We start from the raw sequence: 12,299 nt of genomic DNA on the forward strand, positions 1-12,299 counted from the left end.
TCTGCTGCATTCCTTCATCTGCTGAGGGGAATCAGCTCTAACCCTCTGCTGCATTCCCACATCTGCTGAGGGGAATCAGCTCTAATCCTCTGCTGCATTCCTTCATCTGCTGAGGGGAATCAGCTCTAATCCTCTGCTGCATTCACACATCTGCTGAGGGGAATCAGCTCTATCCCTCTGCTGCATTCCCACATCTGCTGAGGGGAATCAGCTCTAATCCTCTGCTGCATTCCTTCATCTGCTGAGGGGAATCAGCTCTAACCCTCTGCTGCATTCCTACATCTGCTGAGGGGAATCAGCTCTAATCCTCTGCTGCATTCCTTCATCTGCTGAGGGGGATCAGCTCTAACCCTCTGCTGCATTCCTACATCTGCTGAGGGGAATCAGCTCTAATCCTCTGCTGCATTCCTACATCTGCTGAGGGCATCAGCTCTAACCCTCTGCTGCATTCCTTCATCTGCTGAGGGGAATCAGCTCCTAATCTGCTGCATTCCTACATCTGCTGAGGGGAATCAGCTCTAACCCTCTGCTGCATTCCTTCATCTGCTGAGGGGAATCAGCTCTAATCCTCTGCTGCATTCCTTCATCTGCTGAGGGGAATCAGCTCTAATCTTCTGCTGCATTCCTACATCTGCTGAGGGGAATCAGCTCTAACCCTCTGCTGCATTCCCACATCTGCTGAGGGGAATCAGCTCTAACCCTCTGCTGCATTCCTACATCTGCTGAGGGGAATCAGCTCTAATCCTCTGCTGCATTCCCACATCTGCTGAGGGGAATCAGCTCTAATCCTCTGCTGCATTCCTTCATCTGCTGAGGGGAATCAGCTCTAATCCTCTGCTGCATTCCTACATCTGCTGAGGGGAATCAGCTCTAATCCTCTGCTGCATTCCTACATCTGCTGAGGGGAATCAGCTCTAATCCTCTGCTGCATTCCTACATCTGTCAAGGGCCGGCAGGTAGCCTAGTGGTTAGAGTGGAGGGCCGGCAGGTAGCCTAGTGGTTAGTGTGTTGGGCCAGTAACTCGAAAGGTTGCTAGATCGAATCCCCGAGCTGCTGACAAGGTAAAAATCTGTTGTTCTGCCCCTGAACAAGACAGTTAACCCACTGTTCCTAGGCTGTCATTTGTTCTTAACTGACTTGCCTAGTTAAATAAAACATAAATAAGGGGAAGCAGCTCTGCTGCTCTGCTGCTCTGCTGGCTTCCTACATCTGTCAGGGGGAAGCAGCTCTGATGCTCTGCTGGCTTCCTACATCTGTCAAGGGGAAGCAGCTCTGCTGGCTTCCTACATCTGTCAAGGGGAAGCAGCTCTGCTGCTCTGCTGGCTTCCTACATCTGTGCTGGCTCTTGCTCCATTATGATATAGTGCCCTCTGTAATTATTGGGAAAGGATTTTTTTTTATTATATTGGTTCTATACTCCAAAAGTTAGACACACAAATATCATACCCTCCAAAAACGCTAACCCCTCCCTGTTATTGTAATGGTGAGAGTTTAGCATGTGTTAGGGGTACGATATACAATGCTAACCCCTCCTGTTATTGTAATGGTGAGAGGTTAGCATGTCTTGGAGGTATGATATACAATGCTAACCCCTCCCTGTTATTGTAATGGTGAGAGTTTAGCATGTCTTGGGGGTATGATATAATGCTAACCTCCCCTGTTATTGTAATGGTGAGAGTTTAGCATGTGTTAGGGGTATGATATACAATGCTAACCTCCCCTGTTATTGTAATGGTGAGAGGTTAGCATGTCTTGGCGGTATGATATAAAATGCTAACCTCACCTGTTATTGTAATGGTGAGAGGTTAGCATGTCTTGGGGTATGATAAAAATGCTAACCTCACCTGTTGTAATGGTGAGAGGTTAGCATGTCTTGGGGGTATGATATAAAATGCTAACCCCTCCCTGTTATTGTAATGGTGAGAGGTTAGCATGTCTTGGCGGTATGATATAAAATGCTAACCTCACCTGTTATTGTAATGGTGAGAGGTTAGCATGTCTTGGGGGTATGATATAAAATGCTAACCCCTCCCTGTTATTGTAATGGTGAGAGGTTAGCATGTCTTGGGGGTATGATATAAAATGCTAACCTCCCCTGTTATTGTAATGGTGAGAGGTTAGCATGTCTTAGGGGTACGATATTTGTGCATCTGTAACTTTCTCTCTCATCATTATTCACGATTCAATCAGGATTATCTGTAACTATGGTAGCATCCACACTCATGTAGAAGTGTTTAGAAACATGTTCTATTCTTATTTACAATAACACTGACTACAAAATGACATAATAGATTATTTACCATTAATTTCTAATAGGCACAAAATAATCTAAAACACACCCAAAACAAACAGCAAATGCATCCAACATAAATGTACAGTCAAAAGCTTGATATTAATATATATATATATATATATATATATATATATATATATATATATATATATATATATATTATATATATATATATTATATAATAATATTGGACCAAATACTTCAATTTTTACTCCTTTAATACACAAGTGAATTTTCCCCAATACTTTAGGTGCCCTAAAATGGGGAGACTGCGCACAGGAAGTGCTGTAATTTAAAACGGTTCACCCGGTATGGATGAAAAACACCATGACATTAAAGCCGACAGTCTGGATTCACAATCCTGGTTTGATTTAAAATCCAAACTGTTGGAGTATAGAGCCATAAGAAGAGAAAATGATGTCTCAACAATTACAGAGGACACTGTAACTAAGATAATCAAACAGCAGAGAGACCACTGCTTTACAATATACGAGCAACAAAACACAACTACAAAAGTTAATGACTGGTAGATTTAATAGGGATCTCTGAACAAAACAACAGTAAAGTAGTCAACTTCAGAGGCTGTTTTCTCCATCAGCATGTCTTAGACGTTCAGGAAACCCCACAGAAGGCAGTCTAATCATAATATATTTTGACTTCCTATAGTCATTAAAGATCACACTATATGGATAGCTCACTGTCAACAAACTACCTGTTGATAAGCAACTACTTGCTAAGGTTACGGTTAGGGTTAGAATAATGGTTAGGTTAGGGTTAGGTCAAGGGTTAATAGATAGATAGGGTTAGGTTAGGGTTAGGTCTAGGGTTAATAAATAGTTTGGGTTAGGTTAGGGTTAGGTCTAGGGTTAATACATAGTTTGGGTTAGGTCTAGGGTTAATACATAGTTAGGGTTAGGTTAGGGTTAGGTCTAGGGTTAATACATAGTTTGGGTTAGGTTAGGGTTAATACATAGTTAGGGTTAGGTTAGGGTTAGGGTTAATACATAGTTTGGGTTAGGGTTAGGTCTAGGGTTAATACATAGTTTGGGTTAGGTTATGTTAGGGTTAGGTCTAGGGTTAATACATAGTTTGGGTTAGGTTAGGGTTAGGGTTAATAGATAGTTTGGGTTAGGTTAGGGTTAGGTTAGGGTTAATAGATAGATAGGATTAGGTTAGGGTTAGGTTAGGGTTAAACCTGTCTGGGGTATGTGGGACGATTTCGTCCCACCTACGTAACAGCTACTGATATTCCAGTGGCGCGATTTTTGAATCGTTAGAAATACTATTACTTCAATTTCTCAAACATATGACTATTTTACTGCTATTTAAAGACAAGAATCTCGTTAATCTAACCCCACTGTCCGATTTCAAAAAGGCTTTACAACGAAAGCAAAACATTAGATTATGTCAGCAGAGTGCCCAGCCAGAAAAAATCAGACAGCCATTTTTCAAGCTAGCATATCATGTCACATAAACCCAAACCACAGCTAAATGCAGCAAACCTTTGATGATCTTCATCAGATGACACACCTAGGACATTGTGTTATACAATACATGCATGTCTGTTCAATCAAGTTCATATTTATATCAAAAAACAGCTTTTTGCATTAGCATGTGACGTTCAGAAAACGCATAACCCCCGGCAAACTTCCGTTGAATTTACTAACAGTTTGCTAAATTACTCACGATAAACGTTCACAAAAAGCATAACAATTATTTTAAGAATTATAGATACATTACTCCTCTATGCACTCGATATGTCCGATTTTAAAATAGCTTTTCGGATGAAGCACATTTTGCAATAATCTAAGTACATAGCCCGGCATTACAGGGCTAGCTATTTAGATACCCACCCAGGTCAGCATCCACCAAAATCACATTTCCTATAAGAAAAATGTTCTTACCTTGCTTGTTCTTCATCAGAATACACTGCCAGGACTTCTACTTCAATAACAAATGTTGGTTTGGTCCCAAATAATCCATCGTTATATCCAAACAGCGACGTTTTGTTCGTGAGTTCTAGAATGCTTCTTCCCGGTTTTGCGCATGGCGCATTGGCGTGTCAAAAATGTCTAAATATTCCATTACCGTACTTCGAAGCATGTCAACCGCTGTTTAAAACCACTTTTTATGCCATTTATGTCGTAGAGAAGTGATAATATTCCGACCGGGCGTATGCCTTGAGCCTAAACAGCCGAATAAATTTCTCCTCAAAGCGACTCATGCACGCGCATCATTCAAAGGTCCTCGGAGCATCCACTTACAAAAGGCGATAATATGTTTCAACCCTGAGGCTCCCTCGTAAACCTTCCGTTATTTCGCGGGCTCTGAGAGCCTATTGGAGCCCTGGGAATTGTCACGTTACAGCTAAGATCCTTACTTTTCAATAAAAAGATGCAAGACGCACGACTCCTTGTCAGACAGGGTACTTCCTGCTTGAAACCTTGTCAGGTTTTTGCCTGCCATAGGAGTTCTGTTATACTCACAGGACACCATTCAAACAGTTTTAGAAAATTCAGAGTGTTTTCTATCCCAAACCTGAACAATAATATGCATATTCTAGCTTCTGAGTTGGTGTAGGAGGCAGCTTAAAAATGGGAACATATTTTTCCCAAAATTCTCAATACTGCCCCCTAGCCCAGACAGGTTAATAGATAGTTTGGGTTAGGTTAGGGTTAGGTTAGGGTTAATAGATAGTTTGGGTTTAGGTTAGGGTTAGGTTAGGGTTAATAGATAGTTAGCTGTAATGTTACTAATAGTCAAGTGTGAGCATGGACAAATGGACTATCCACATAAAGAGTTAACTAATTTTTATAGCATTCCGTTTGGGAAAAACAAATAACTAAATTAAATATACAAGTTGGCTCTGCAAGCAGTTAGATAACCAAAATATCCATTATGCATTTTTATCTTCAACTTCTGAACGAAGTACAGAAAATACCTCCACTTCCTATGAATGTGTGTTGATGAGGTACATTGATATTTATCATAGTGATGTATATTAGTATACGATCCATCAAATGGTCCGAGTATTCACCTCATTACTACAGATTGATGGGGATATAGTGCACATTTCCCTGAGCTACGGGCTACTACAGAGAAACAGAGCGATGTTACCTTGTATAGGAAACCTCCTTCTACCATACCGTCTACGCTTCAACAGCCCCCAACTTCAGCACAAGTTGTTTTTTGGGTGATACACACACACACACAAAGAAACACACACAAACACACACTAGCATGAATGCTAATGACATGGAGTTATCAGCGCATCGTATTTGTAACTAATTGGGTTCAGAGAGCGTTCCCTGATGATAATCTGGATTATGCTAGCTGCTAGCACGGATAGGTGCCTGCCATATTGCTCTGAGGCTCACAGCCAAGGTCACAATCCTTCATTACCAATTTAGAGTCATGTTTATTTTCCACAGCGTCTGATATGGATGGGTAATTGATTTAGTTCTCATCAACTTGTTTGTTACCCAAATCCTTTTCCACGTCTCGGCAACTCCCTTCTCTTTTTGGATACCACTACCACTGTTTACCAAGTCTAATAAATTATTACAGACTACTATCTCTGTTTACCTAGTCCAGTAAATCATTACATCATTAAAGACTACTATCTCTGTTTACCTAGTCCAGTAAATCATTAAAGACTACTACCACTGTTTACCTAGTCCAGTAAATCATTAAATACTACTACCACTGTTTACCTAGTCCAGTAAATCATTAAAGACTACTACCACTGTTTACCTAGTCCAGTAAATCATTAGTCTACTACCACTGTTTACCTAGTCCAGTAAATCATTAAATACTACTACCACTGTTTACCTAGTCCAGTAAATCATTAAATACTACTACCACTGTTTACCTAGTCCAGTAAATCATTAAATACTACTATCTCTGTTTACCTAGTCCAGTAAATCATTAAAGACTAATACCACTGTTTACCTAGTCCAGTAAATCATTAAAGACTACTACCACTGTTTACCTAGTCCAGTAAATCATTAAATACTACTACTACTGTTTACCTAGTCCAGTAAATCATTAAAGACTACTACCACTGTTTACCTAGTCCAGTAAATCATTAGTCTACTACCACTGTTTACCTAGTCCAGTAAATCATTAGTCTACTACCACTGTTTACCTAGTCCAGTAAATCATTAAATACTACTACCACTGTTTACCTAGTCCAGTAAATCATTAAATACTACTACCCCCGTTGTCAATCCTTACAGACTACTATCTCTGTTTACCTAATCTATGTAAAACCTTGGAGCTAAACCTCTTAAGCTTTAGCCCCATGCAGCTCTTTAAGAATCACATGTGAGCCCATGTACTAAACAACCAAAGATTTCAAGACTAAAGGCTGATTTATACTATGGGTGTGTTCATAAATTCAATCTGGAGAGATAAAGTGCGCTCAGGGCATTCGTTAAATTCAGGGCGTTGTAAGATTGTCTGTTTTGTAAATTCAGAGAGTTGTCAGATTGTCCATTCGTAAATTCAGAGAGTTGTCAGATTGTCCGTTCATAAATTCAGGGCGTTGTCCGATCGGGACATTCAGAGCGCACACTGGATGCTCTGGCCGAGGAGTAGGGTTGATCCGAGCGTTCTGACCTAACTGCAGTCAAGCACCCAAGCTAACTGGCTAATGTTGGTTTAGCTTGCTAGCTACTTCCAGAACATATGAGAGAACACTTCACTCTGACCATTTTACTCTCCCTAGCAGAGCAGGTTAGGCTGTTTTACATGTTATCCAGAGTTGTTGGTGACTGTAACTGTACTGCTGGCAACCAATTACATTTTTTTTGCACAACGTTTATTGACACCAGCCATATTCAACGGGTGCTGCGCGTTTGTAAACTTGTCAGTTATTCTGCCGCTCCTGGCCCACTCAGAATGAGTGCTCTGAAATCGGAGCAGATAGCAGGAGCAAATTTACCAGCTACATCTATTGACAGTTGTCACAAGTGACATCATGAAAATTCTATTGAAATGGTTACTTGCATAGTGTAGTCTTTTGCTTTAGCTATGTAGCTAGCTAGCTAGGTAAACAATTAACCAGAATTCCCGACTCATAACTTTACTACCGTGCATGAATCTGCAGGTAGCTAACAACCAGGTTTAATCTATAGCTACCTAGCTAACATTAGGCTAATAACTAGCAATGCACGAATGGCCTCTGAGATACGAAATAATATTACTACACAGATCATACATAATGTTAGCTAGCTAGCTAACAGTACGCTTTAACTTGAAATGAAAGCGACTTTGACAACATTAGAAATGTGTGATATCTGAAAATGTAGCTAGCTAGACTATTTTACGTGTATAGATGGATATAGACTTCTCCCTCTGTCTCAGATGCCATGGTAGCCCTTAGTTTAAATACGTCATCCGGAGACGGGTGTTTTATACAACAGCCTCCATCTGCATTTTCGCAATCAAAAGCCATCATTTTCTCCATCTCCTTAGCGATCATACTCTAATTCCACCGTACATTTCACTGATTTCAAAACTCAGTCGTCCAGAAAGTGGAGAGCGACACCTTTGCACTTCTACTACGTGATATATCTTTTAAAAAGCAGCGTTAGAAAGGATGACCTAGACATACTGAGCAGCTCATGTTATAGACAGAAGCTTGCTACACGACAGACCAATCCTAACTCATCTCTCAGCATGTCCAGACCACCCATTATCTCAGCCAATCATGGGTAGCGGGGAAGGTCCCTGCCTTTTTCTGTGACTAAACAAACTTGGCTGTTAATTAACAATTGTATTGTATTTACAGATGGCAATACAAGTTTGTTATTAAGGCAAATGACAGTTCACATGATCCAGAATGCATTTCTGCCCAAAAAAAACGCATTTAGGTTTTTATTAATGTTTATATTCAAATGGCTTTCCTGTGAAGTAGTGACATGCGACATAAGCCTAGCTTCCTGAAATGAGTCACATTTTACATTGTGATTTCAGATTGGAATAGCAGAAGTAGACCAGATATCATACACTACGTTTTTATTGAAGTTGTTGGGAAGGTGGTCAAAAATGTCAGTTGCTTTTCAAAGTTGAGATAAAATGTAGTTGATGTTACATTCCAGTAACTAGAATGTGGAAGTCATGGGAGTTTTTAACAATGGGAGCATTAGAATGTTAAGTGGAAGTCATGGGATGTTTTGAAACAATGGGAGCATTAGAATGTAAGTGTTGGAAGTCATGGGAGTTTTTAAACAATGGAAGAATTAGAATGTTAATGTTGGAAGTCATGGGAGTTTTGAAACAATGGGAGCATTAGAATGTTAATGCAATTCCATTAAAGTCGAGTTGTTTTTAGGACAAAGAGTTTAAAATATATATTTTTTTCAAAAAGTGAAATAATAACAGACTATTCCAGAATGGTAAGCACATTTTAAAGTTTGAATGGCGCTTCTAGATTAAAATGATGTAAGAGGAGTAGCGTTGCAAAGACAAAGTCAGAAATAAATTGTACATTATTTAAAGTGGGACTTTTGCAAGTCCAACTAATGAATCTCATATCATCACAGAAGAAGATTGATAACGGCTTCTGAGGCTGACAAAACTGTTCATCTTAACCGTTTATTAATTGGCTGATCAAAGTGAGGGAGTGTTTCTGCAATATGTTCTGATTACCATGAGAAGCCCATGTCAATTATCACAATAGGGGAGGGAGAGAGAAACATGCAAATCAGAGATGCCACATGCAGTGCTAGAGAACAAAGTGATTCCTGTGATCATCTAGCCCTCTGAGATCTTCTATGCAAGGTGTCTCACAAGGTCATCAACTTTATCAGTCATCACCAGGCCTCATACAGCAGATTTCTACAGCATGTACACACCTACCTGGAATCACAGCATGGTCCTGCAGTGATGTCTGTAATACTATAACACTATGCCCAGTTCTCTGTCCAGCTACCTCCCCCTCCTTAGGTCTCTCCTGTCTCTACCCAAAGCTCCCTGCTAATCGTGTTACCATAGAATTAACACTCAACCTTCAGCATGTACACACACACTGCCTTCGGGGGAATTGACTTTTTCCACATTTTGATATGCTTGCCTTATTCTACAAGAATCCTCAGCAATCTTTTTTGTTTTTGCCTTTACCTCCCTTATCTCACCTCATTTGCTCACATTGTATATAGTCTTATTTTTTTTCTACTGCATCATTGATTGTATGTTTTTTACTCCATGTGTAACTCTGTGTTGTTGTATGTTGTCGAACTGCTTTGCTTTATCTTGGCCAGGTCGCAATTGTAAATGAGAACTTGTTCTCAACTTGCCTACCTGGTTAAATAAAGGTGAAATAAATAAAAAATAAAAAATCTACACACAATACTCCATAATGACAAAGCAAAAAACAGGTTTAGAATTATTTGCTTATTTATTAAAAAATTAAAAACAGAAATAACTTATTAACGTAAGTATTCAGACCCTTTGCTATGAGACTCCAAATTGAGCTCAGGTGCATCCTGTTTCCATTGATCATCCTTGAGATGTTTCTACAACTTGATTGGAGTCCACCTGTGGTAAATTCAATTGATTGGACATGATTTGGAAAGGCACACACCTGTCTATATAAGGTCCCACAGTTGACAGTGCATGTCAGAGCTAAAACCAAGCCATGAGGTCAAACAAATTGTCTATAGAGCTCCGAGACAGGATTGTGTCGAGGCACAGATCTGGGGAAGGGTACCAACACATGTCTGCAGCATTGAAGGTCCCCAAGAACACAGTGGCCTCCATAATTCTTAAATGGAAGAAGTTTGGAACCACCAAGACTCTTCTAGCGCTGGCTGCCCGGCCCAAACTGAGCAAATCGGGGGAGAAGGGCCTTGGTCAGGGAGGTGACCAAGAACCCGATGGTCACTCTGACAGAGCACTATAGTTCCTCTGTGAAGGTGGGAGAACCTTCCAGAAGGACAACCATTTCTGCAGCACCCAACCAATCAGGACTTTATGGTAGAGTGGCCAGACGGAAGCCACTCCTCAGTAAAAGGCACATGACAGCCCACTTGGAGTTTGCCAAAAGGCACCTAAAGACCCTCAGAACATGAGAAACAAGATTCTATGGTCTGATGAAAGCAAGATTGAACTCTTTGGCCTGAATGTCAAGCGTCACGTCTGGAGGAAACCTGGAAACATCCTTACAGCGGCAGGGAGACTAGTCAGGATCGAAGCAAAGATGAACGGAGCAAAGTACAGAGAGATCTTTAACGAAAACATCCTGTATATACATGCTCTAAAAACAACAGACTTTACACCCTGTATTTACAGTACCAGTCAAAAGACACCTACTCATACCAGGGTTTTTCTTTTTTTGACAATTTTCTACATTGTAGAATAAGGAGTGGTTTCGGGACAAGTCTCTGAATGTCTTTGAGTGGCCCAGCCAGAGCCCGGACTTGAACCCGATTGAACATCTCTGGAGAGACCTGAAAATAGCTGTGCAGCGACGCTCCCCATCCAACCTGACAGAGCTTGAGAGGATCTGCAGAGAAGAATGGGAGGAACTCCCCAAATACAGGTGTACCAAGCTTGTAGCGTAATACCCAAGATGACTCAAGGCTGTAATCGCTGCCAAAGGTGCTTCAACAAAGTACTGAGTAAAGGGTCTGAATACTTATGTAAATGTGAGGTTTTTTTTACCATTGCAAAAATGTAAATGTTATATTCCCATTAAAAAAAAAAAAAAAAAAAACAGCAGAAACTGCAAACATTTCTAAGGCTGAAACATAACAAAATGTGGAAAAGTCAAGAGGTCTGAATACTTTCTGAAGGTACTGTATATACAGTAGCAAGAAAAAGTATGTGAACCCTTTGGAAATACCTGGATTTCTGCATAAATTGGTCATCAAATTTGATCTGATCTTCATCTAACTCACCACAATACACAAACACCGTCTGCTTAAACTAATAACACACAAATTATTGTATTTCTGTTGTCTATATTGAATACATCATTTAAACATTCACAGTGTAGGTTGGAAAACGTATGTGAACCCCTAGGATAATGACTTCTCCAAAAGCTAATTGGAGTCAGGAGTCAGCTAACCTGGAGTCCAATCAATGAGATGAGATTGGAGATGTTGGTTACAGCTGCCCTATAAAAACAACACTCAAAATGTTAGTTTGCTATTCACAAGAATCATTGCCTGATGTGAACCATGCCTCAAACAAAATAGATCTCAGAAGACCTAAGATGAAGAATTGTTGACTTGCATAAAGCTGGAAAGGGTTACAAAAGTATCTCTAAAAGCCTTGATGTTCATCAGTCCACGGTAAGACAAATTGTGGCCGTAATGTAAAATGTAAAAAATGTCCTGCAAAGATGACTGCAAGAGCACAGAGCAGAACGCTCAATGAGGTTAAGAAGAATCCTAGAGTTTCAGCTAAAGACTTACAGAAATCTCTGGAACATGCTAACATCTCTGTTGACGAGTCTGAGATACTTAAAACACTAAACAAGAATGGTGTTCATGGGAGGACACCACGGAAGAAACCACTGCTGTCCAAAAAAACATCTGTAGTTTACAACAGAGCACTTGGATGTTCCACAGCACTACTGGCTAAATATTGGGTGGACAGATGAAACTACAGTTGAGTTGTTTGGAAGGAACACATAACACCATGTGGAGAAAAAAAGGCACAGCACACCAACGTCAAAACCTCATAACAACTGTGAAGTATGGTGGAGGGAGCATCATGGTTTGGGGCTGCTTTGCTGCCTCAGGGCCCGGACAGCTTGCTATCATCAACAGAAAAATGAATTCCCAAGTTTATCAAGATATTTTGCAGGAGAATGTTAGGCTGTCTGTCCACCAATTGAAGCTCAACAGAAGTTAGGTGATGCAACAGGACAACGACCCAAAACACAGAAGTAAATCAACAACAGAATGGCTTCAACAGAAGAAAATACACCTTCTGGAGAGGCCCAGTCAGAGTCCTGACCTCAAACTGATTGAGATGCTGTGGCATGACCTCAAGA

General features: G+C 40.4%; 1 long non-coding RNA gene across 1 annotated transcript; it reads right to left on the bottom strand.

Moving 5' to 3' along the window:
- Window positions 1–5,811: 5,811 nt before the first annotated feature.
- Window positions 5,812–6,503, bottom strand: LOC115181563 (uncharacterized). The gene is made up of 2 exons (XR_003873482.1): window positions 6,085–6,503; window positions 5,812–6,006 (listed from the first exon to the last, which is right to left on the bottom strand). It is a non-coding gene; the product is annotated as an uncharacterized LOC115181563 (long non-coding RNA).
- Between the last annotated feature and the right edge of the window lie 5,796 nt (window positions 6,504–12,299).

The sequence above is a fragment of the Salmo trutta genome, unplaced genomic scaffold (genome assembly GCF_901001165.1).
Source record: "Salmo trutta unplaced genomic scaffold, fSalTru1.1, whole genome shotgun sequence".
Taxonomy (NCBI): domain Eukaryota; kingdom Metazoa; phylum Chordata; class Actinopteri; order Salmoniformes; family Salmonidae; genus Salmo; species Salmo trutta.